This window comes from Canis lupus, chromosome 3, assembly GCF_048164855.1.
Source record: "Canis lupus baileyi chromosome 3, mCanLup2.hap1, whole genome shotgun sequence".
Lineage (NCBI taxonomy): Eukaryota > Metazoa > Chordata > Mammalia > Carnivora > Canidae > Canis > Canis lupus.
Window position 1 is genome coordinate 51,806,413 of NC_132840.1, and position 27,091 is coordinate 51,833,503.

The 27,091-nt window shown below is 39.1% G+C and overlaps 2 long non-coding RNA genes across 36 annotated transcripts in view; one reads left to right on the forward strand and one right to left on the reverse strand.

The window, feature by feature from the left end:
- Positions 1-12,781, reverse strand: part of LOC140630593 (uncharacterized) — an 88,633-nt gene extending 75,852 nt beyond the window's left edge. For 4 of the 19 annotated variants that reach the window (XR_012028331.1, XR_012028330.1, XR_012028326.1 and 1 more), the window contains exons 1-3: positions 12,512-12,587; positions 11,633-11,702; positions 4,668-4,848 (exon numbers count right to left, since the gene is read on the reverse strand). This is a non-coding gene — a long non-coding RNA (uncharacterized lncRNA). Of the gene's footprint in view, positions 1-4,667; positions 4,849-11,632; positions 11,703-11,902; positions 12,275-12,511 lie in introns of those variants that run through there. The other 15 variants (XR_012028322.1, XR_012028320.1, XR_012028321.1 and 12 more) reach the window with 10 other exon arrangements.
- LOC140630594 (uncharacterized) lies at positions 11,778-26,825 on the forward strand. 17 transcript variants are annotated; one of them, XR_012028334.1, is made up of 6 exons: positions 11,778-12,534; positions 14,785-14,912; positions 15,174-15,304; positions 15,744-15,857; positions 25,046-25,490; positions 26,417-26,825. It is a non-coding gene; the product is annotated as an uncharacterized lncRNA (long non-coding RNA). The 17 variants fall into 17 exon arrangements; XR_012028340.1 differs by having other exon boundaries at positions 14,789-14,912; XR_012028337.1 differs by having other exon boundaries at positions 11,779-12,534; positions 14,840-14,912.
- The last annotated feature ends 266 nt before the right edge of the window (positions 26,826-27,091 follow it).

Sequence of the window (27,091 nt, forward strand, 5' to 3'; positions counted from 1 at the left end):
TTGCTACCTTTCTATCTTCTGTCTCCTTCACTCATTCACTTCTGTACTGGCCTCTGTGTGCTTTTCCGAGGACACTTCAGCCATGTTCCTGCCAATGGCAACCAGTTCTTTCTTCTGTCTCAATGTTGTGCCCTCAGATATCCTCAAGTCACACTGTCCTTTCCTTCAAGCCTTTGCACATATGGTATCCTCTCAGGTATGTTTACCATAAGCACCTTCTGGCTTCTAGAACTCCCCATATCTCTCTTTAGTTAGCATTGCTTAATGACACATCCACTTATTTTGCCTGTCTGCCTTTCCCCCAAGAAAGTGTAAGCTCCTTGAAGTCAGAGGATTTTTTCATCTCTTTTTTAAAGCCCTGTGTACTCAGAAGAGTGCCAGGTGCAGAATGAATAAATGATTCTTCAAAGTGTATTTAACAGTAAGGAGTGAATATAGAGTCCAAACAAACATCTAACACCAACCAGTGGATTCTTTTATGCCAAGCAGCCTCCTAGAGAAGCTCTAACAAATAGAGGTCCATCATGGGAACTATTGCTAGAATTCAGGAAGAATCACTGAGCAATATCCTTCTCTGCAACAGGAGCGAAAGGAGAAAATATGGTCTGTGTGTAGAACTCAGCGGTTCCACTTCTGCTTGGGGGAAGGTTTGGGGAAGGGAGTGGGAATTTTGTTCCATTCCCAGCACTTGGACATGAAAGATAGAATCTACAATCAGATAAACAGACACCTGCCCTCCACACTGTGGGACAGAGAACCAGATGTAGTAGCTTTCGAATCACTCAGAAAGACTTTATTTTTCTCCTGATTTAATTTAAACCTCCCTGCCCAGACATAACCTCTAACATAGAACCGTAAGAAGAGTACCCACACACCAGGAAAAGATATCAAGGAAGGAAAATAAACAGCCAAATGTTTCAAAATACCTTTGATTTATGCCAAGTTTGAATGACTTAAGCAGTTATTAGGCATGTAGCATGGAATTATTTAGAACTATCCTTTCTGCCTATAGTGTCCCCTTTCCCTAGATCATGTACGCTCCTACTTCTTCCCCAGTGAGCTTCCTCTGAAAATTGATAGGGCCAGTTGCAGGAAGTTCGGCACATCCAGAGGGCAAAGTTAGAACTCCTCTGAAAGCCAGCTCCATTCTTCAGAAGGAAGAACGTGGCTCATCCATTAAAAGCCCCAGAAACCAGCCTGTGAATTATTCTCCAAGGCCATTCCATTCTTACACATCTACCACCAAGTACCGTATTTCACGTCTTTTGTTCCTTTTATATATCAAATTGTGACAAATGCAAGTGGAAACTTTCCAGGAAAAATAAGTTTATCTGCACAAAACCCTACGGTACCCCATGGCAATTTATTATTTTTCAATTAAATCTACTGCTAGTTGGCAGTTGCCCTAGTTTAATTTTCTGCTGTTTGTTTACTGAACAGGGAAACACATAATACAAAGCATAATAAAAGTCAGATTGAGTTAATTAAATGTGGAACCAGGAAACTCTAACTCTGCCTTTTGAACAGTTTTCTCATTAGATCTCTTTGAAAAATATCATTTTTAGCTGAAATTTATTTTGACATTTGCAATACATTATTTATTCGGGTCACATTTTCTTTTCTACAGCCCCAGGAAGGGATTTGACATCGGTTCACACTAGTTTTGCTGGGGAGATGAAGGGGCCTGACAGGTAGTGTTGGAACACCCAAACATTTAGATCAACTTGGGATTCTTCTATGGGCAAACAGATATGGTGTTGCCATCTTTCAGCAGGGTTGTGGTGGGTATAATGACCAGGACACATCGTGGAGGCTCAGAAAATAGACTCTGTAATTAAATTGCTTCATTTCAAGACATCTTGAGAAACTCTTTGATACCAGTCTTGTGATCACTCTCTCTTCAAAAAGCTTAGGAACTTATGATGGAAAGTTGAATAAACTTCAGTTCATCTTATGGGATTTAACCACATATAGTCAGTTAGAGTACATATTATTTTCCAGGCTCATGATTGATTTTAACATGTGCTAGAGTTATTTAGAAGTATAATTTTCAAGGAGAGCCTTCTGGGAAGCTCTAAGAAATTCGATTATAATATATAGCAATCTCATTCAAAGACAAAGGAAAAGAAAAACGTTTTTAACTATTATTTTATCAATGATGATAGATTTTAGTTCTAGAGCCATAAAACTACGCTTCCCCAAGTATTACACATTTTGCACAAAGTGAAAGAGGCACTACTGCTTGATTTGGAATCAAAATTATACTTTTTGTCCAACTATCGACATTATTAATGTATTAGAATAGTATTTGGAAATTCCTTGTTTACTATTTATTATCCATATTACCTGTATCAATTTTTAAAGTTTTGTTATTCCAAAATAATAAATGTTTATTATAGAAAAGCATGCAAAAACTGGAAAAGTACTACTTAAGAAAACTGCGTTTATACTTAATCTCCTGGACCCATGAAGGAAATTACTATTTGGCTTTTACTGTGATATCTGACAATAATTTTATATATTCATACATAAAAACTCATTTTAGTTATACCTATACTAGATTTAATTTATATGAATTTAGTTATAACTGTAATCAATTTTTTAAATCTCAAAGTTAATATTTTTAAAAAGATTTTATTTATTGATCATGAGAGACACAGAGAGAGACAGGCAGAGACACAGGCAGAAGGAGAAGCAGGTTCCATGCAGGGAACCTGTTGTGGGACTGGATCCCAGGACTCCAGGATCACAACTTGAGCCAAAGGCAGATGTTCAAACTTTGAACCACCCAGGCATCCCCAAAGTTAATATTTTTATACAATCCATCTCTTCTCTGCATCATGCCCCCTCCTTCAACCAAGATCCAGCTTCAATTTCACAATTTTCATCAGAAATAATCAATGATGGGGATGCTGGGGTGGCTCAGTGGTTGAACGTCTGCCTTCAGCTCAGGGTGTGACCCCAGGGTCCTGGGATGGAGTCCCACTTCGGGCTCCCCACAGGGAGCTTGCTTCTCCCTCTGCCTGTGTCTCTGCCTCTGTCTCTGTGTCTCTCATGAATAAATACATAAAATCTTTAAAAAAATAAAGAACCAATGATGTTAATTTTATGTATACATTTCTATCTGTATTTCTCTGAGGTAAATACCAACATGTAGATTTGCTAGGTATAGAAACAATCAACAAAACAAGAACACTTAGCTATATTTAGGCATCGCAAAAAAACTGAGAAGTCACAGGAAGAGAAGAACTGGGATTTCCCATCTTAACCATGAAGTGTATCCATTTATTATTTTGAAAACAAGCTTTAAGTTGCTGAGAAAGTTTTTATTGTTGCATTTATACTTACTATTCCTTTTGGAGCTACGATTACTTTTCACATTAAACACAGTTTTATGATTTTGTAATTAATTAAAATGACCAAATCTTAAAACTATTTTTTTTTACATTTTATTTTTAAATAATCTCTACACTCAACATGGAGCTTGAACTCACAACCCTGAGGTCAAGAGTCACATTATAGGAAATCTCTGTTCTATCATTTAGCTGACCATTAAGTTAATTAAGCCAGACTTCAAAGGTCACACATGACAAAAAATGGAGATTGTACAGAATCACTTCAGAAAAGTCATTAAACAAACAAAAAATAACAAACATCAGAAAAACAGTCACAGCAGCAAACCTTGAGGGTAGAGGTAGGGAGAATATAATTTCCAAAGATATTACAATATATTACATAAAATGTTGTTTTCAGCAAAAAAAATAGGGATATGGAAAGGAATAAGACAGTGTGACCCATAACCAGGGAAAATGGAGTCAATAGAAGCTGTCCTAAGAAAACACAGATATTGGCCTAACTAGGCAAAGACTCTAAATCAGCAATTGTAAATGTGTTAAAAGAACTAAAGGAGACCATATCAAAGTATCTACATGGAAAGAGATCAATGTCTCACCAAATAGAGAATATTAATAAAGATATAGAAATTATTTTGGGGAGGTGCCTGGCTGGCTCAGCTGGTTAAGTGCCTGTCTCTTGATTTCAACTCAAGTTGTGATCTCAGGGTCATGAGATTGAGCCCCATGCTAGGCTCTGTGCTGGGCATGGAGCTGCCTAAGATTCTCTCTCTCCCTCTTTCTCTCTCCCAAGATTCTCTCTCCCTCTCCCTGCCCCACCCCCCACTTGCACTTTCTGTCTCTCTCTTAAGAAAAAAAAGGAATTATTATTTTTTCAATAATCAAATATAAATTCTAGAGTTGAAAAGTTTCATAGCTGAAATGTGCTACTTTCCTATTGTGTTTATATAATTCATTACCACAAAGTTGGTAGCTTAAGAACAACAAAGATTTGTTACTTATAGTTGTTCTTGAGGTCAGAAATCTGAAATGGATTTCACTAGGCTAAAATCAAGGCATCAGCAGGGTTGTATTCCTTTCTGGAGACTCTAAGGACTATTTTCTGGCCTTTCTAGGGGCTACTCACATTCCTTCACTCATAGCCCTTTCTCATCTTTGAAGCCAACAGATCAAGTGTCTCTCATGATGATATTTCTCTGTTTTTCACTGTTCTGCCTCTTTTTCCCCATTTCAAGACTCTTGTTGTTTAGGATTACACTAGGCACATGAGATAATTCATGAGAATCTTATTTTGAGGTCAGTTTATTAGCATACTTGATTCTATCTGCAATCTTAATTCCTCCTTGCAATATAACAATGTATTCGCAGATTGTGGAGTAGGATATGGTCATCTTCGGGGACCGTTATTTTGCTTATCACAGGATCAACAGTGGATATGAGTAATCAGAAGAACGTATCAGCAAACTTGAAGACACATCAATTGAGATTATCCAGTCTGAGGAACAGAAAAAAAAAAAAAAAAAGAATGAAGAGAACTAAACACAACCTCAAAGACTTGTGGGACATGATTGAGTGGACCAATATACTCATAATAGGAGCCCAGGAAGGAAAGGGGAGAAAGAAAGGGCATAAGTCATATTATCCTTTCATTATTTGAAGAAGTAATAGTACAAAAGTTCCTAAATTTGATGGTAAAATTCTCATCTTTTTTTCTCCTTGGGTGCCAGGAAGTCAAAAAAATGTAGAGTACAAGGCTAGATTAGATAAATAAGTCAATAAACAAATAAATAAATAGTATTTGTTGACCAAGAAAATTGCTAATTAAAAACTGTTATTTAGGAACACCTGGGAGGCTCAGTGGTTGAGCATCTGTCTTTGGCTCAGGTTGTGATCCTGGGGTCCTGGGATTGAGTCCCACATTGGGCTCCCCGCAGGGAGCCTGCTTCTTCCTCTGCCTGTGTCTCTGCCTCTCTCTTTCTGTCTCTCATGAATAAATAAATAAAATATATTTCTTTAAATGGCACTTTATGCAGAAACTTTGATTTCTGGTGCTATATATCCTTCTGAAGGAAAGGAAAATACATTCTGACCCTCTGTTCCCCCATTTTAGTGTTTCTACCTTGTACACCATTTCATCAGAAACCTGAATCTGTACAAGTTTTGCAATTTTCTTCTCAATTATTTCCTATCCTATTTTACCCATGATATGAATATGTGTTGTATATGTTGGCATGTGGAGCCTCTTGACTTTTTTTATTTTTGTCATGTATTTCCCCCCCCCCACTTAGAATTTGGATTCATTTTTTAAAAAGATTTTATTTATTTATTCATGAGAGACACACAGAGAGAGGCAGAGACACAGGCAGAGGGAGAAGCAGGCTTCCTGCAGACAGTTGGCTGTAAAATTCGATCCCAGGACCCTGAGATCATGCTCTGAGGCAAAGGCAGAGTCACCAGGTGCCCCTGGATTCACTCTTTACCTGCCAACCGGCACAAGTGAGTACAGCCTCTAGAGATCATCAGTGAGGTAGCTACAAAGGTTTTGCATGATTATAGTTTAGAGGTCCTTTCACTAACTAAAGTTCTTGCGCCACCTGTGGCTCAGTTGGTTGGGCATCTGCCTTTGGCTCACATTGTGATCTCAGGGTCCTGGGATTGAGCCCCTAGTTGGAGTTGGGCTCCCTGCTCAGTGGGCAGCCTGCTCCTCCCTTTCCCTCTGCCCCTCCCCCTGCTCATGTGCACTCTTTCTCACAAATAAATAAAATCTGTATTTTAAAAAAAAAGGAGAAGTTCTTAGTGCAATGAATTTGTCACAAGGTCACTGGTCTTAAGTAGAATTCCAGCCCTCATATGGTAGAAAGTATTTCAGTCATTTTGCTCCTGGCAGAAAATGGGTGATCAACACAGTCCCTTTGTTTTAAGACTTAAGTTCAGGTGGTGGAAGTCAAGCTGTTGAGTCAGAAATGGAAATAAGGAACTCTGGGATAAAGAAAGCTTGAGAGATTTGTCCAGTAAACACTCTGGTGGAGAGCTGAGTGGTCCACAAAGCTGACAAGTTGGGGATAGAAAACACTTTCCTTGGGCAGTAATGAAATCTGAAACAGAATTATTCTCCAGAACACACTGGTGATTATGACTCTACTCATTTGGATTGTAAGAAAGAACATGTCTTTTTTTTTTTTTTACTGGATTGTCTCAACATAACCCCTTATGAATTTATAAAGAGCTAAAAAAATAAAATAAAATATTATTTAATAGATGACTGTCCTTGTAAGACTATGACTGGTTTTAGCAGAAAGTCTCAAGGCTGCGGAAACGGCCATTTAAAAAGAAAAAAAGTCCCACTTGCAGGTTTTACTGACTCATCTAATTCCAGATGACATGAACAGTCATAGTGTTGTTGATTCTGTAAAGCTTCATGTGCTTTCATTGCCATCTGCCCTATAAAGCATGTGCCCTACTGCTATTCACGGATAAGGACATTTTCAACTTGGAGATTAACTTCTTTAGAAGTATTCCATTGATAGTTTGCTTTTCCATAGACAAATTTTCTGAAATAAATTAACTTGGACATGACACTAGCTAATTGGAAAAAAAATTAATTTTCTTTTGAGAACTGTGATTAATTTACGAGCCTGACACACTGTACTTGTCTAATTCACTGTAACTTCTGCTGTTTCTTTTGACTCTCATAATGTCACAGATCAACCCTTGGAAATACCTTTACTTTGGTCTCTGTTGCCTTTTTAACATCATCTTTGAACTTAAGAACCTCTGCTCCCAAGCAACAGGATATTCAAGTTATGAAATTATCACTACTCTAAGAATGCCTAGGGTTTTTTTGTAATTGGTTTTCTTGTTTGATTTTGTCGGCTTTTTGCTTTGTTTTGTTTTTAGTGGAGAACTGTACGGGGGGCCAAAATTTAGGGACCAGATACAGGTATCATTGTTTGACATGAATACGTGTCCTTGAGTTCTAAAATTCATATTTCTATTCTGTACATCCTTTTCAGGATCTGCACAAGCACCTTACTGCCTCCAGATTTATGTTTAACCCATATCAGAGCTCACCATAGCCCAGGAAGATTGTTGTAATTCCTGTTTCCAGTAGGAAGGCACTGAGGTAATTTTGGCACCAGCAAGAATTGGAGGGAAACTTGTGATAGTGTATTCTCAGAGCGTTGGACTGGAGAACGAGGTAGTACATACAAGACCAGACAGTGACGTTTTATTAACATGGACAAATGTTAATATAATTATAAAATGTTAACATGACAATAAACATAGTCACTTTCCAGTGACTCCAGTTTAACATCCTGGTGAAGCCACCTGGAAATGATTCTTCAAAACTGCTGGGAAGACTTTTTGTAGGTTCGTCAAAAAAATGACCCACACATATGAAGTAGAGATGCTAGAGCTGCCTTAATATGGTATTATGGAAGATATCAGAAGGGGCAGGGAAGTGGGAATGTTAGAGCAAATTCATCATATGAGATCAGAAAATCCACCAGCTGATGCTACCCTCGGGGGGAAGGGAGCCTCTGTGGACACTTCCATCTCCAGACAATGAAAGCGGTGTCTGTCCTTTGTGGGTGAGAGCCAACAACATATCTGGCCCTCTTTGTGTCAGCAGGGGTGACAGGTGTCTATAATGGCAGCACCAGGCAATGATGCTTAGTTATCAGAGACAAAATAGATATTATTAATAAAATGGGTAGAAATGGAAGAGAATCAATAAGAGGGATTATCTCTGCCAATTGCAGAAAGATCATAATGTTCCAAGGGACAAGATATATAGACTGCCAATTGGAGAGTTACTGAAATTATAAAAAGAAAAAGAAAATAAATGAGGGGCATTGAAATTAAGTATGACATTAGCTGCAATGGAAAATCACCATCCCTTACCCTATTTGATCACAAACCTGAAATTATTCATCAAAGTAAATACCAGCCTCCTGAGGGAAGAACTCTACAGCATTACCACAAGCAGAGCCCATCAACCCTCCCCAATACTTTTCCTAAATAAACTGCAGCCATTCACCAGGTAATTGTACATTGGGGAAATGGGGATACCAAACTTTTAAAAGCATAGTTGGACAAGGATTCTTAACTGACACTAACATCCAGGATCCCTAAGTGTCAATATGGGCATCCAGTTAAAGTATGTTCCAACACCTAAGAAAGCCGGGTATAAAGGAATGCTGCAAGGAGTCCAGAGTGGTTTTCTAATTCCTAAGTGCATAATTGGAATGGAGATACTTAACAACTAGCAAACTCTCACATGGGTTCTCTAGGTTATGCAATGAGAGTCATCAATGATAAGAGAACTAGTACAAGACCCAGAAATTACCCATTCCGCAGTACCCCAGCCAAGTTTGTAAATTAGACAAATCCTGCATACTACCAACATCAAAGACATCGAAAGAGGCAGGGCTGGTGGTCTCGCCCCATTCTCTTTTAATTAAGCTGTCTAGTCTCAGCAAACACCAGATGAATCATGGTGGATGAAAGTGAACTTCTGTAAGCCTAAAATCAGCCCCAGTTTGAGCTGCCATGTCAGATGAGAGACCTTTACTAGAACAGAACAACACAGTTTCTGGCATTTGGCATGTGGTTATCAACCTGGTGAATGTGTTCTTTTCCAAATCTATCAGTAAAGAAGAATCACAAGCGATTTGCTTCTATGTGAGAAAGACAGCAGTAAGTACATGTTCACCCTCTTGCTCAGGGCTATGTTTATTCTCTTACTCTCTGCCATAATATAATTTCAGATACCTTGACTGTCTTGACATTCTACAGAACAGCAAATTGATCCATCATATTGATATTATACTAATCAGATATGATGAGCAGAAGTGGCAAGGACCCTGCCTGGACCCTCAGAGGGATCCAATGCTTTGGGGCATGTGGATAGATTTCTTCTAAGGTAAAGGACAAGTTATTGGAACCACTAAAAAAGTGAAAAAGAATGGAAGGAAATGAAGTTGGGGAAGCCAAATCATATAATTATAAACCAGTGTGGGGAGATTAGAGTGGACTCTAAGTACAATGGGGGAGCCCTGGAAAGTTTTGATCAAGAAAGAAATAGGATCCAATTTCTTTAGCAAGCTCATCTTAATCGCTGAATGGATTATGAGAGGGACAAGAGAGGAGGAAAGCCAACTGGAAGCCACTGCTATCATCTGAGTGAAATAATGGTGCCCTTGACAAGGAGAGCAGCAGGAGAGATAAAGAGAAGTCACAGATTTGGCATATATTTTGGAAGTAGAATTTATGGGATCTGTTGAGATCTTGGATATGGTTATTGAGAGAAAGACACCATCAAAGAAGTTGTATTGTGATAAATCCTACCACAAGAACTTGTACATAAGCACAGAAATGTCTCAGTATTAAAAATCACCAGGTGCTAATGTAACCTCTTGGTGATTTGGTTTCTTAGCCTATAAAATAAGAATACTAATAACACCTATGTTGTAGAATTGTTGTGAGACCATATAATGTTTGTCCTTTTCTGATTGACTTATTTCACTTGGCATAAAAACATTATATATGGTCTCATTCATTTGAGGAATATAAAAATTAGTGAAAGGGAATAAAGGGAAAGGAGAGAAAATGAGTGAAAGTATCAGTGAGGGTGACAAAACATGAGAGACACCTAACTCTGGGAAATGAACAAGGGATAGTGGAAGGGGAGGTGGGCGGGGGGTTGGGGTGACTGGGTGATGGGCACTGAGGAGGGCACTTGGCGGGATGAGCACTGGGTGTTATGCTATATGTTGGCAAAGTGAACTCCAATTAAAAAAAATAAAAAAGGAATTGTTGTGAGAAATTGAACTCCAATTAAAAAAAATAAAAAAGAATTGTGAGGATTAAAAACTTCATACCTCTAAAACACCAGAACAGAGCTGATACATAAAAAAAAAAAAGAATGCTATTTAAGCATTTAACAGCTCCTCCTCCTCCTCCTCCTCTTCCTTCTCCTCCTCCTCCTCGTCTTCTCATCTGTGATTATAACTCCTTTCTCTTTCCAAGTATTTTCATTTCTCTACTTTTGTCTTCAGTCATAGGGGTTTATTTCATTGCTTTATTGTCTCAAGTAAGATTTTGATTTTATTTATTTTTTTCTTCTGTTAACTTTTCCCCTTTACTGTGGTGACTGTTGGACTGCAAGAAATTCTTCTCACTAACAAAACATTATTTTGGCTTCTGGATTCTCAAATAATAGCTCTCCTCTGGGCCCAAGGGCATCTGGTTTGATTCAAAGTCAAGTATCATCGTCTCTCAGGTGGGAATGCTAGATTGGAGTGTGAGAATGACTTGTCATGGATTATGTCTCCCTTCTGATAGAAATTTCACAGCTGACCTAACTGCTCCAGAAAACAAGACAAAACAAAACAAAAAAACAAAGAGTTTGCATCTTAAAATCCATAACACACTGAGAGTTGATAGTTTTAAAGCTCTCTGAGGAGAAGTCCAATGGTGCATCAGCGAAATGAATCAGTGAGTCCAATCCCATTAGTTCTAGGAAACTAGGAAGTATTTTACAATTGGTTCTCTGTGCCTAGCACTCATGACAGCGGGACTTGGTAAGACTGTCCATGGACCATGTCTTGCTGAGCTGGCGTACCAAGATGATCATCCTCCCCAAGGAACCAAGATTTTAACCAGATTTCAGATGAGCTCCAAATGACAGAATGTTTATCCATTACAACCCTGATCTGTGAATAGAATCTGCTCTTCTGGGATCCCTGGGTGGCGCAGCAGTTTGGCGCCTGCCTTTGGCCCAGGGCGCGATCCCGGAGACCCGGGATCGAATCCCACATCGGGCTCCCGGTGCATGGAGCCTGCTTCTCCCTCTGCCTGTCTCTCTCTCTCTCTCTCTCTCTGTGACTATCATTAAAAAAAAAAAAGAATCTGCTCTTCTACGGTACTATTGGAATTCATGTTTATTTCCATGGATTAGTTAGCAACCAGCTCCCTTAGCAATATAATATTATTTTATTATTTTTTTAAGATTTTATTTATTTATTTATTTATTTATTTATTTATTTATTTATGGGGGAGAGAGAGCAAGGGCAGGGGATGAGGGAGAAGGAAAGAGAATATTTCAAGCAGACTCTGCATGGAGCACAGAGCCTGATACAGGGCTTAATGCCACAACCCTGAGATCTCAACCTGAGCCAAAATCAACCATTGGACACCTAACCAACTGAGCCACCCAGATGTCCCAAAACAATGTTATTATAACAATTCTGTATTGGTAGATTATTTCTACTTACTCATCTTGGTAGATTTGATACTGGTCTTATTCCTCCTATCCTGCTCTTTTCAAACAGCACATTTGGTACTCTGTCATAAACAAGGGGAAGAATCATAAACAAAGCTCTCAAGTGAGGGTTCTATATACAAATGGAACCTGCTTCTCAGAACTCAAGGAAGATAAAACTTCCAGAGGCTCACACAAGAATTCCTCCAGGCCACAGTGGAGGTACAGACTAGGACCAAGGACAACATCAGAAGGAAGTTTTCTGAAAAAGGAGGGGAAGTACCCCATTGATGTCGAGAGTGCTTCATGGCACTGGGGATCTTGAATACACTTGAGAGCCAAGGGATGTTTTAGAATTCCTGAAAGTCCTACCAGTTAGCAACCATGGGCACTGTCCCAGCTCACATCATGTTGCCACAACAAACAAAGGAAGGAAACTATTTGTCATTGAGGTGATACCCCACAGCCGGTTCCAGCTGTAGCTTGATCTCAGCTCCCCACACACAGATGAAACTCTAATCTGGCACCGTAAAGCTAGCATAAATCTGAACTTCCTTATTGTCTCTATCTGTGCCTTCAATATTTGAAGAGAAACTTAGGCACGTTTTTGAACAAATCCCTCCGGATTCTGAATACAAGATAAATATAAACCTCCCACTAGTAGGATGAGTGAAAAAAAAAAAAAAAAAAAAAAAAAAAACAACCCACATCAAGAGTATGACAAAATAAGAAAGCTTTGTAAAGGAGCTAATTCTCAGTGTGACATCAGCTTCCATCTGAGCACAAAGCTCCAAGCAGACTTTGGACCATTTCAAGACTGAAGTACAAATCTGACCAGATGAAACTCACCAGGGCAGATCTAAGATCCCACCTTTGGATCTAAGGGACTTACTTTACAAATGCAGGACTGTTCAGGTGTGTTTCAGAAGCAGTACATTAGAGGAAATTCTTGTGAGTTTTAGCTGACACAAGTTCAAAGTGTTTCAAACACCTGATGAGATCATTTTTTTAAAAGATGTTATTTATTCATGAGAGACACAGAGAGGCAGAGACACAGGCAGAGGGAGAAGCAAGCTCCCTGTGGGGAGCCCGATGCAGGACTCGATCCCCTGGGATCAATACCGGAGTGGAAGGCAGAAGCTCAACCACTGAGCCACGCAGGTATCCCCTGATGAGATCATTTTTAAGCATTTAGTACAAGCTTATCCTGGATAGAGAGTAGAATGGAGGCAACAGTATCACTCTGTACTGACCTCATAATTGCTGGGAACCACCCCTCAGAGCAGATTTAGGCAAATTGGAGCACAATAAAGGATTGCTGGCCAGGATGGTAAGAAACAGAATAATATTTGAAAGAGGTATGATGTCAAGACACTGTGGAACTCGGTGTTTGGTTTAGCCTGGAGAGAATAAGAAACCTATCTTCAACAATTTAAAGGGTTTCCCTGTGGAAGGAGGATCATACTTATTTTGTATGGTTTGATGTGAAAAACAAAGTAAAAAAAAAGAGAGAGAGAGAGAGAGAGAGAGAGATCAGCCCATGAAAAAAGAGAACTTTCCATTATAGCTATTCAAGATAAAGGTTAGGATTTTTATGTTCTGTATTACTGGAAGAACTTAAGAATAGACTGGATAAGTATTTGCTCAAATAGTGCTTGGAGCTGAACTTAATGGCCATTGAGGCTATTCTATTTTTATTACTATATGAGTCTTGATTATAAGCTCTTTTAGGGCAAGTGCTATATTATGTGTCTTTGTATTCTAAAGAACCTTTCCCAGGGCAAGTATATAACACAGTAGGCTGACATATATGACTAGATTTTTTTTTTTGAATCACTGAAGGTACTGAAAATTTGCCAAGTTCTAAACAATTATTTCCTTTTTTAAAAAAGATTTATTTATTTATTCGTGAGAGACACAGACTCTTAGAGAGAGGCAGAGACATAGGCAGAGGGAGAAGCAGGCTCCTCACAGGGAGCCTGATGCAGGACTTGATCCCAAATCCTGGGATCACGACCTGAGCCAAAGGCAGGAGCTCAACCGCTGAGCCACCCAGGCATCCCATAAACAGTTATTTCCAGAAAACAAAAATAACAAGACAAAAAACCCAAAACACACAGAAACTCCTAAAGGAAATAGAATTACACCACTTGTCAATCAAGTCAACAAAACCTCAACTAATCATCAGACAACATCATAACCTTAAAATATAAACATCATGATGGGACAAGTAGAAAAAACTCTGTTACATTTTACTATATAAGAGAGAAACTTATAAATCATTATAGTTTTATAGTTTCCTTTTATTTTTTAAAATAAATTTGTAGGATTTATTCTTGTGAAATAACTTTATTAAAGGGCCTGACAGAACCAAGAATATAATTTTGATATTTTTAATATTTTCAAAACAAAATATATCCCTTTTTTTACAATATTTTACTATAAGCTCAAACTGTAATCTTCAACCTAAGAAGTAGTGACTTTGCTCATTTCCCTGAGTTCCTATTTGTTATCATAGAATTGCTCAAGGAGATTAGCCTAATGGCAATAATTATCATTAAGACTTGTGTATATTTATAATGAAAACCAAATATTTAAAATTTTATTTTTCTAGAAAAATATGCAGAGAATAACTTCTATAGCAAGAAAAAAATTTTAAGTAGACTTAGGAATAACGATTCAAATGTTATTATGCTTTCTTTTGCCTCAATCTGGGAAAGAGGAGAAAGTAATGTTGCAGAGTCACAAACCAGAAACAAAGAGCCTAAATTTGCTTTGTTTTGTGGTCATCAAAATACCCACAGTATTATTAAATATTTGAATGTTTGAATGTTCAGCCTCAGAAAATCAGGAGACTTCACATTTTAAAATCTGCATTTCTACTTCACTTATAAAAATCAAAATGTCTAGCCACACTGGGACCCCATTGCCTTATGGCAGCAATAAGCAGCAATTAAATTGTCCCCTTTTCAGAAAGGACATGCTTTTGCCAGTTTGCCAAACACTCTATGACCTTTTGCTGCATTACACCTGGCCTGTCTCACTCATGAGCATACTTGCTGACTTGGCCCTGCAATCATTAAATTTCTGACCAAGAGCCCAACTACACACATTTATGCATGTAGGAAGCATTTTAGTGACCACTACCTCCCATTATTCCACTAGCCAGTTCTGTACAAACCCTTCCCTGTGGAGTCTAGAGGGTATATATGCTTTCTAGAATGAAGGTGATTCTCAAGACCCAACCATGAAAGTCCACCACAAGGACAGAAGAGACCATGTACTCCATATCGGTAAGCAAGGCACTTGACCATTTGCCTAAATGAAAGGTTTTAAGTTGACCCTTAGGGTGCAGAAATAAATGCTGTCCTTAGGAACACAGGGAGAAATTGTCCCACCTTACAATCTTTATCTATATGATAACTGCAGGCATTGGATGGGGGAAAGAAGGGTAAAAGGGAGGGACGCCTGGGTGGCTCAGCAGTTGGGTTGAATGTCGGCTCAAGGCATGATCCCAGGATGCGGGATTGAGTCCCACATCGGACTCCTTGCAGGGAATCTGCTTCTGCCTCTGCCTGTGTTTCTCTCTCTCTCTCTCTCTCTCTCTCTCAAATACATAAATAAAATCTTTAAAAGAAGAAGAAGAAGAAGAAGAAGAAGAAGAAGAAGAAGAAGAAGAAGAAGGGTAAGAGGGAGATCCTTAATGACTGTGGCTTTGCAGTGGCGAAGTTTGGGTTAACCATGAGGTTTATCAATGCCCTGTAGTCAAGTCTGACAAGACTATACCTGAGGTTAAAAAAAGAGAGTTGATTACTCCTTTCACAAGGGAGAACATACACCATGGAAAATTGTGTGTGTGTGTGTGTGTGTGTGTGTGTGTGTGTGTGGTGGGGTGTATATCAGTAAGAGAATGTTAGAAAGAAACCCATTGTAGGAATAGAGTTTTGGTTGGGGTTATTTAGGGAATGGTCTAAAGAAGCAAGGCTCCGCTGTAGCTTGGATGCTGTCAGGGAGTAGGGCAATTTTATGATTAGGTATTTTGTAACTGCCACAGTGACCTCATTTTTTATCCAAGACAAAATTAGGAATTGGCACTATCTTGTTTCATTTTATCATTGTCTCAGGGTAATCCTGCCTGAGGTTGGTGTTCTGCGGAATTATGTGCCCCAGGAAAAAGAAGTGGGCTGGCTGTGGGCATCAGACAGGCTGGTAATAGTACTGCGGTCCAGCTGTGAATGGTAGGTCAGTCTTAACAGTACTTTACAGTATCCAAAATGCAGTTATAGATATTAATCAGCTTCATGGTAATACAAACAAAAGATATTTTCACATGGATGCCTCTCATATGGTACTCGGTAACATGCAGGAGGGACTAAAACTGACCTCCCTGTCTCTAAACCTTAACTGCAGGAAAGGAATGGACAGGACAAGGGCGTTCTCCTAAGGTATTGCTAGAACCATACTCAGAAAGAGCGTGCATCTTCATGGGGTTACATCCTCAAGAAACGTGTCTTTTACCTCCCTATGTTTCACAGCAAGTGACCAGCAATCCACCCCAGAATCAATGTTACTGGGAAGAACAGAAACTATTTTCCAGAGAAGAGGAAAAACTTCCATCACACAGACAAGGACAGACACAGAGAACCATTGCAGTGTTTGGTTTCACTGACCAGCTGACACAGACTGCTCTCAGCTCTAAGGACTGTTTGTCCACTGATGGGGAGTGTCTGTTGGGGACCGGAAGTGGGGTGGGGAGGATGAGTAGTAGGAGACCAACCTCTTGCCTACAAAATATGAACAACAGTCAGAAGGGGATTGCACTACTTTATAACTAAATTTTTTAGAAGTCAGTTTAATTAGTAGAAATTATTAGTAATTGTTGGATTCCAGTTGGCATATGGTGCTTCAGGATATTCGAGTACTTCAGTCAAATGAAGATTACCCCAGGCCACCTGTGGACATTGGGGGATGCTGGCTGTCACAGGGTGCCTGGTGCTGGCCTCTACCACGTGTTCTGATCCCACTCTTGGTATCCACTTGCAAGTCTCTCTCCCCGTCTGGTTTCTTATTTATGCCACCCCATTGGTAAACCCACCATTCAGCCTTAGACCAAAAGCCTGTCTTGCCATTTCTTCTTCTGAAGCCTATTTCCTTCTGAAATTTACTCATACTCTGGAAAGCATTCCTATCATTGAACATATTAGCTCACTCCTTGCCTAGGATTAGCTTGGGAGGCATGAGAACCCTTGAGTAGGTGGAAGACCCGGATGAGGAAGAGAGGAAAGAGGCCACAGTAGAGTAAGTCAGTTACCATTTTTATCAACTTTTCAATTTTGATTACGGTGGCTCTGATGCCCACACCCAATAATTACTGAGGACAAGTGGCTTTCCTGAATTTATTTTGAAAGCTATATTTGTTTTCAATAGTGAAAGTAACTATGTGTATCTTAGCCTCTTACAAAGATGTGAAAAAGATTTTTAAAAATGGGAATTATGAATACCATGTAAATCCTCTGAAGGGCCCAGGGTTTAGCTCCCAGAGAAATCTAAGATTTCTTTTTCATATCATGATGTTTTAAAAGTCTAATCAAAATCAAGTTCCCTGAACGAGGGGACAATCAATCTCATCCAGCTGCTATTTGCTTTGCTCAGTCTGGGCCACACTCAAGAACCCATTTCCTTAAGCCATCAAGTTCACCCCCAGCTTCTGCAGAAACAATTCTCTTTCCCTTCCCCCAGCATCCCCTGCCTTCCCAGGGAAATGAAGCCCTTTTTGATCTACAGCCCTAGAAGACCTAGAAGTGTTTTCCATTCCACATTGTGCCAAAATGTTGCTAGCAGGCCCTCTATTAATCAGCTGATAATCACCTCTCAATACTGTTCTTAACCGTCCACTTAATATGCTTCCTTCTGTTCTAAAATTAATTTTCTTATGAGATTTCTAAACTAGCAGTTAGAGCATTGTAATCTGAGATTATATTTAAACGGGTTTGTTTCTCCATCCTATGATACTTCTTATAATTGATCTGGGATTAGGATTGAGTAAATGTTACAGTTTATTAGGAGAGCCTAAGGAGCACTGTGGGAGCAGAGGAAGCTGGCAGACAGTGTAGAAATGCCTTGACTCTCTTATTTCCCCTGATACTTCTGTATTTCAGGATTTTAAGATTTCATCTTTTAGCTCCATACACTTGGAAGCTTATTATAGCTAAGGTGAGGCATGTTGAAAGAAAATGAATTTAGGAACACCAGGAAGAAAACATCCCATTTATGGTGTATTATTTGAAATCACATGATGTCTATTCCATAATTAAGCAATTCCTACTTGTAAAAATGGACACGCTGACCACATTTTTTGAAAGCAACTTGTGCAAAGCACAAAGCCTTCTAGTTTTGGCTATGTTGAATCAAAGTTCCCACCAAAGTAACCGCAGAAGCACCACAGTTAGTGGGTTGGGTTTTTTTTTCTTTTCTTTTCTTTTTTCAGAGAATCCCAGCATGAAATCTTCTTCATCTTTTCCATGACTAGTCTTCCATAATGTTCAGTCTTATCCTCCACTAGAAGCTTCCATCTTTTTCCATAAACATCTTTTCTTGTGTTTTCAAACACAATGGCACATCTCTTGTAGAAGAGTGTGGGAAGGTGTAGCAGGAAAGGTTTGGGAACTTAGTGCTAGGATCTTCCAAACTTAGCCCTTAGTGTATTCTATCTCTATATTTCCTACCCATCAAGGAAGGGACTCTTGGAATGTTTGTAACTTTTCTGAGTCTCAGGAGCAGCGTTATGAGGGTGAAATGCATCTGGTATGGAGCATAGCTACCCACCAACTTTGGATGCTCATCTCAATGTGTTACAGTAGAGATGAATGAATAAACTACATGTCCTTTTAAGCCTTTTAAGATACTGAGATGAGTTGGATAAACCTCCTCAGGTCAAAGATTATCTAAAGGTGTGTGGTAGGTGCCAGGGTGGGGACTTCTAGTGCTCCTTCATATCCCTTCCTTTCAAACACCTGTGTGAACTATACTTCCCTGCTTCTTTCAGTAAATCGTGATCATGGAACATTCTGGCCAACATAACGTGACCATATCACTTTCATGCTAAAATATTCATTTGCCAATGTGAGATTCCCCAGCTCTCTCTGTCCTGACTATGGGAACCAAGAGGGTTGTATGTTTTAGACTGTCCAGCTGCAAGATGGTTGACATCCTGTCAACCCCCAGGGACCAAGGGACAAAACCCCTTCTACCCATAGCGGACATTCAACAAAAGTGAAAATTAGAATTTATTGCATGAAGCCACTCAAATCTTGGATTTGCTGTTGCTGCAGCTCATTACCAGACTATATTGACTAAAACAGATGCCCAAGACTTCACTTATTTGGAGAGTTGGGTATAGTCAGGTACAATACTGCACAATTATTTCTGTTAGCAAATACACTAAAAAATCAATTTCTGGATACAGATGGCAGATTAAATGCATGTACATTCCTTCCCTCCAAAAACCCCATTTAAAGGCCCAAACAGGGAGGTTTCATAAAATAAACACAAAGATAGAGCAGAGGGGTCAAAAGCAACAAAATTTATTTAAATCTAAAAGCAGATGGATAGATAGTAAGAGACTTATTATTTAAGAAGCCTGGATCTAAAAGGCAGTGATAGAAAAAACAGATTATATCACAGAACCCTTAAAAGTCTCAGTGAGTATGCATACCAGCTCTTTTCTAAAGTAGAGTTAGAGAGGAGGGGCTAAAATAAGAAGGCTTGTTTGAAAGCATTTTAGAAATGAGTTTCTAATCCATGTAACTGGGCAAACGAAGATTGAGTACAAAGAAGAAACCCTGTAGCCTCCCAGAAAGGAAAGATGAATGAAAAGTTCCACAAAAAAATGTATTAGGAATCCCAGGGGCCTCAGATGTCTTACAATTGAAAACTAAAGGAAAAGCATGTGATAGGCTCTTATTCCTATTCTTAAAACTATGTACTTAGCTAAATTATCAGTCAAGGGTCAGGCAAAAAATATAAACAGTTTCAGCAATTGACGGTCTAAAGAAAAATTTACTTCTCATTCACCTAAGGAAAACCACTGGAGGACATGCTCCACCAAAACAAGAGAGTAAACCCAGAAAGAAGTCATGGGATCAAAGAAAAGTAAGGAAAAAATCCCACTTAAGATGGTGAAGATCTGAGAACCTAGGATAAGCTTGGCAGAGGAAAACCATTCCACACTGCAATAAATCTTGTAGAAATTTCTTCAGAAAAGTAAAGTGTTATGGGGGCACCAGAGTGGCTCAGTCAGCTAAGCATCAGACTCTTGGTTTCAGCTTAGGTCATGATCTCAGGGAGTGAGTTGATCCTCATGTCGCACTTGGCACTCAGTGGGGAGTCTGCTTGAGATTCTCTCTTTCCCTCTCCCTCCACCCCTCATCCTGCTCATGCTCTCTCCCTCTCTTTCAAATAAAGAAATAAATCTTTTTAAAAAATTAAAGTGTTAGGATGACTAAAGTGAATGGATATATTAAGAAGAGATTTGGATGACTACTGGAGAGTTTGGGTTTTAAATTGAGCCAACAAATGAACAAAAAGATTGATTCCTGGAAACGTAAAAAGTTGGGCAGGAATGGAAGAGTCACCAGAGTTCAGCCCTCAGTAGCTTTCATGTTATTATAACAATATAAGCAATAAAGCTAAAACAGAAATTATGAAATGGAAAGAATGAAGGGAAAGAGAAGGATGGGTTTCTAAGGATGGGGCTCATGGGGTGAAAAACAGTTACAGCCTCATCTCACCCCCAGCAGGAAGTCAAAAGATAATATGTAAAGCTGAAAAATCAAGAAGCAGGAAGACCAACACATTATTTAGAGATATGCAAGAAACCACCACAGGAATCAACTGAACAAGGTGATAGTGACTTTTTGGGGGAAGGGAGAATAGACCAAAAGGGAGCTGACAATTTGCATATCAACTCCTTAGGACTATTTGCCTCTTCACATGTTTGGCTGTGTCTCTACAACAAAATACCAAAAATTCTCTCAAAAAACAAAACAAAACAAAACAAAACAAAACAAAACAAAAAGAGGGAAACATGATTGAATGTGTATTTTTATAAATAATGTAGTTTTTTCCATTATATTTTCAAAAGTTTAGATGAACAAAAAGAAGGAAATGACATGAAGAAAAATCTTTTTTAAAGAAAGATTTTATTTGTATTCATGACAGACATGGAAAGAGAGAGAGATAGAGACATAGGCAGAGGGAGAAGCAGGCTCCATGCAGGAAGCCTGATGTGGGTCTCAATCCCAGAACTCTGGGAACACACCCTGAGCCAAAGGCAGACGCTCAACAGCTGAGCCACCCAGGTGTCCCATGAAGAAAAATCTTTAATTATGTTTTCTAAGCCCAGTGAGCATATTTAAATATTTTAGACACAAAGATATAGTGTTGATTCCCTGGAAAAGTTAAGAGACATGGCAAATGTATGGAGTAATTAAGAAAGCATAAAGCAGCAGTTCCACAAAATTAAAAGGCAGGTACTGGAGAAGTATAAAAATCACAACATTATAAAAGAAAATCTATCTGTTCTATTAAAGGAGGATATGCACTCAATCCCAGGACCCAGGGATCATGACCTGAACCAAAGACAGACACTCAACCACTGAGCCACCCAGGCATCCCTATTCAATATTCCTTCAAATATTTTTTATGCTTCCAGTTGAAACGTGAAGGTATCCTCTGCTGTCCCCCTCAGGGACCATCTTTTTGTCTATTCCATGTGTACCTATAGTTGCTTTTCTTTCTAATGGTTCACTTTCCTTCAGTGTCCACTTGTCCATTTATTATTCTGAATGAAGGATTGGAGTGGATCAATGTTGATCACTCAGCGATTGCCTTTCTCAGCAATTGTGGAGGATCTCTTTCCTATCTCAGGACTGTTTCCTGATTGGAACCACATTCTAGTCCAGTTTGGGTGGATGGGTGAGGATGTTCTACCAATGGACTTCTTTTCAAGCTGTGCAGAGAGCACACAAACAGGTGAAGGTCTCATCTCAAAAATATCAGAGCAAGCCAAGCGAGATATTTCTCTGGAAGCAGGGAGTTTTAGGGCATTCCATTGGCCTGCACAACTGCTTTGGAAAGGAGTAATAATAGGAATTATTTTTCCCTTTCTGGGAGACAGAGCCTCCATGTTATTTATAGAGTTCATCTCATCTGTTACATCCTAAGAGAAAATCCCACAGCCAGCCCTCTGTATACCAGAGCTGAGGACCAGTCCAGCTGGGCTGGCAACCCTTCAATTAATTATACTGCTAATTGCCACACAGGCTGCTCATTCATTTAACATCATTCAACAAATATTTCCAGCTCTTGTTGATGATGATCTTGGCATTTTTCCAGGGCTCTGTGGGGAAGACTGGTACTCCCTTCTTCAGTGACCCATTCCAGATGTCTCTATTTGTTTGTGATTTTCTTGGCTCTATTTTCCATTAAACCAGTCTACTTTATAATTTTGTAAAATTCCTTAAAATTTCTGCTGATCAAAACTTCTCTGTTTTCTGGGACTGCTAAGGATTTAATTTCATCCTTTCACTCCTTTGGTCATTTTCCTGGGACTTAAACAAGAACTGGTGGGAGGTGTATGTTGCTTGGTCTGCCATCTTGGTATAGAAGCCATATTCCCAACTTTGATTCAATTCTTAATTTGCTAGAGTTCTCCAAGTACATTTGCAAGAAGCATATGTTGGTTGCTGTGTTTTCTGCATCCTTACATTTCCAAGAATTTTTAGCACCCTCTGACATAAATAACAGCTGGGTATAAAATTCTGGTCTCACAATCTTTCCACTTCAAAATCTGTAAGTGTTGTCCCACAGTTGTCTGATATTTGCAGTCACCATCTGGCAACACATGGCTTTTCAGCTTCCACTTCAGTTGTTGATTTCCTTCTGCTTATATACTTATTGCATTTTTCACTAAAAAGGACATTAAAAAATATATATGTCCAGAATCTACCTCGATGTGGTTCTCGTTTTACTTCACCATGTCTCATGCCTCTTATCACATCTCCTATCCTTTCCCAATACACATGGTGCAACCCTTTGTCCATTATCTCCTCTTTTCCACATATTGTTTTTTGCTTTTTCTTAAATCTCTTGCCTCTCATCCAAGAAAGTTTTACTCTGCCAGTTGAAGTACCTCTTCAATGAGAAAAGAATTCATGTAAATCCTTTATCATGTCACTGTCATGCCATATTTGAAACCTAGTCTTCCCTTTCAAATAGCATTCCAAATATATGTGGAGTACAGGGGCAAGATTCTCCACATGGCATCTTCATTGTCATCCTTGACTCTGCTTTCATCCTGATAGCTACATGTAGTTAAAGTCACGTTTGCCTCTTAAAAATTTCTCACCTTTAACCTACTTCTCTCCATTCCCAGGGCCACTAAAGATTATCTTTTGCTCCCTAAATTCCCATGATAGCCTCCTAATTGGTCTCCTACAATTAGTCTTGCTCTTGCACTGCTCATTCTTCATGTTATCACTGGAGAGCCCCTTTGAAAATACACATGTAATCATTACTAAAAGTCCTTATCTTTATGTTACATCCTCCATGTTAACACAACTGTTAAAGTGAGTCCTAGAGATGACAAGATCATGATCATTTGTAACATAACCTCTGTGTTTTCCTTTAACCTCATGAATTCATTTTTTATTTGATTTTCCAGGCTTACAGGAATTTTTTTGGATGTTTGTGTCACTTTTTCAGCTTTGAGACTTTCTCTAGGCTATTACTTCTGCCTGGACTATAGCCCTTTTGCCCACTAAGATTTTTTTAATTCACTTAGGTAATGCCTGCATATTCTTCAAAGCTGCTAAAATATCATGTCTTCTGGAAAATCACTCTTGATCCCCTAAGCCAATTAAAATGCCCCTCTAATAAGCTTGTCATTTATCTCCCAGAACTTTCCATGCCTTGTGCTGCTGATTGTGATTTGTCTGTCTTATGAGGTAGACTCAATTTTATTAGAAGAGGTACCACATCCACCCTTGTTCAGGGCTACTATATAAGAGTGCTTGATAATTTTCATCCAATGAATAACTTTATTAAATAAATCTTTCCTGGGACATGCTGAACCCTTTAAAATATAACCCTTACTCATTTTAAGGACTTTCTTTTCTCTCATTTTGGTGATTTCTTCTTCTTGAGCTGCCCTAATTTTTTTTTTTTTTACTTTTGTTATTCTTAATACATAAACCATGTCTCCTTTCTTTTTTTTTTTTTTTTTTTCATTCATCTAGGGTCAGGATGCTTTTCCTCTGAGTTCTGAGAGACTTTCTTCAACTTCCTTCTACTTGAGTGACTCAGTGTTTGGTGGCAGCCTCTCTTCAGTTCACTTCTTTCATGGCATTTTAAAATTTAACCAGCCTGCTTTTTGTCTGTAAACAATCTGCCTGACTTCAGATCTGTACCTTTTTATGACTGCCTACTCTAGCTGCAAAGATGCCTCGTCCTCTCAAACTTGGTCAGCATACCAATTAGAGATTTCCTGACGCCTGTATTCTATCTCCTGTAGGAATTTCATTTCATGGGCCATGTTGGCTGGATTTTTCAGATTGTTTCTCTTCTTTGGCAGAATCTTTTCTTTGAGTTTTCTTCTCTCTCTCTCTCTTTCTCTTTCTTTTTAGGTTTCTATTTTAATTCCAGTTAATTAACATACAGTGTTATATGCTTACCCTTACAAAGGTGAGCATACCTGAAATGGGCTTAGTTTGATCTGCTTTAACTGTAATACCTATAAATCTTTCAGACTCAGGATAAGAAAGAGTGAAAGGTCTAGTTTTACTTTGCTGACACTGGGGTCCGCTCCTCTGGAAAGCATGGAAAACAAGTGGGAATGAAGCCTCTGTGTCTCAGGTTGCACTTCCTGGCTGGTTGTAGAGTCAGAAAAAAGCTGGACCAGTGCCTGCCTTCATTACTGGTACAACCTCTGCTGGGGTAGGTCAAGGACAAATGCCACAGCTGGTTTCTCTGCCCCATGTGATTTCTGGTGCTTTGAGTTCCTGTCAAAGGTAGGAACAAAACTCATCTTTCCCCAACGCCAACCTGTCCGAATTAAGGAGCATCTGCTACTTCTAGAAACATGGGTTCCTTTTGGGGGGTCCCTTCAAGCACTGAAGCCCATTAGCCAATAAATTCTCTTCTTCCATCTGGGCTGTAAAAGAGCCTTAAGATTTCTGACACATTGATGGGCAACTATCAGTAATTTCTTAGACTGCTACAGATTGTTCTCGATTCATTCCTGGTTACATACATGCGAATATGAAGACAGCCATCTTTACCCAAATATTCTTTACAGCATCGCACTGTAATAGCATTGATTTCGTTTGTGGTGTGCCACAAATTCTGTTTCTATTCTTCATCCACATAGAAAAATCTGACCGGCCTCGGATACCTTTACACTATGGCTCCCCCTTCTGGTCCTGCGATGAGCAACAAGTCCATTTTGTACTTCGGAAAAGCTCTACCCTTGGAATACTGATCAAGCTTGAGTAAAGCGGAGTTCTCAGCCAGAGCAGACACCTCTCTATTAACTGGGTAATTCAAATTCCTGAGAAGCTTTCCGAGTTTCTTAGGAGACTGCCAGCGGGGGAATTTGAGAGCAATCTGCACATCAAGGACACTCTTCAGTTCCGAGCCCATGAATGTGAAGGTCCTGGCTTCATCTGGACCTTTCCAACAGTCAACAGAGAAACACAAACTCTATGCACCAAGAGGGGAAGTGGAAAACACAATATTTGCTGCCCACCTGTAACCATGCTGCCCTCAGAGACTTGGGGAACTTTATCTTCTTAACAAGATAAAGATGGGAAAATGTAATACTCTTAGTGAATTCTTACTGATTCCATCTTTCCTTAGTTATCCTTAATGGTTTAAAAAAATACAGCCTGATTATGATTTGATCGAATCCAGAATTACGGAATTTTAACCAATAAGAAGCATCTATACTCTTCCTGACTTTAAAAAACTGATGCAAAATAGAGGAATGAATTGGTTTTTCTCCTTCCAGCTTACGGTGCTCTCAATATACATGTGTTTTGTGTTTGGAAGTCTGACTTTATTTCCTCGTCACCTCAGGCTACAGATTCAAGTCAAATAATAGTTATGTGTATGCGCATGCGTGCGTGTGTGCCTGTGTGTGTGAATATAGGTGCCTTTTTAAATAGTCATTTCTACATATGCATATGAATGGGTTTCCATTTGAAATTACTGTCAAAATGTCATTAGAAGACACTTTTGGAATTCTTAATGAACTAAAATAATGTTTTCCTTGTGCTTAAATAGAGACTTCGCTTACTAAAATCACTTTGTTAAGGATAACATGGCTGGAGGTTCCAATTATGTGCACAATTGCTATTTTTTATGCACTAACTCTCTCATTCTCTCCGACTCTTTTCTTATTCCACTTGAGACTCATTCTGCAGCTTCTGCCTACTTCAGGGCTCACTGATGTGGGTTTGCTGAAGAGAGAAGAGATACATTTTTACATGACTTGAAAATGCTTGACATTTAAAGAAAAAAGCTCTATCACTTCAAAAATTTGTTAAAAGCAAGTTATTTTCAGAAACCTAAGCTGCAGAGAGATGACATTTGCCCCTGGTTCTTACCTTAGACTCAGAGGTAACAGAGTGGTTACCCAAGGAATCATACCTTCTACTGTTTTCAGAACTTTTTTGTAAAAGTAGTCACAGGAGCCATCAGGGATGTTATTAATTGACCTACTATTTATTCTACATTTCAGGAGACAATGAAACAGTAATTTTTTTTTGAGGATCCCCCATCCCCAATCCCAGTGCATCATTTGGCTAAGGGAAGACTGGACTTGGGCCAGTTGGAGTAACCAATGTCTCCTCCCTAGCAGTTGGGATCCGGATTTTTAATGACTGAAGTTGGCCGAATCAGTAAGTCTCTGGACTTTCATGAAAGTGATCAGAGAGAAACGACCAGAGAGGGAGATTCCCCTGTGGCTGGATTGAACCTGAGAGACAGCCACCTTGTCACCCACCTGGAATCTGAGAATAAGAAAGAAAAGGATAGGACAACTGTATCACCTGAGCCATTGGATTCATCTCAATGTAAAGTCTTGAGCAACTCAGTTACATAAAAAATAATAATAAAATAAATAAATAAATCCTTTTTAAAAAAGGAAATTTTATTGTGTTTTCTCTCATTTGCCATGGGAGATGTTCCAACTGATTTTTAAAAAATCGCTTAGTTTGAATCTTAAAACAAAAGAATCACAGTCAGTGGGGATGAGACTTGCACGCATAGCAGCAGTGCTGTGATGAGAATAGTAGGGTAAGGGAGTGAGGGAGGGCTGGGCAATGAGTTTACCTAACCTTGCTTGCAGCCTCTCTCAACAGGCAAGATGATTTGGCTGAGGTGGGGTTGTGGGGGAGCCTGAGTGCTTCGATGT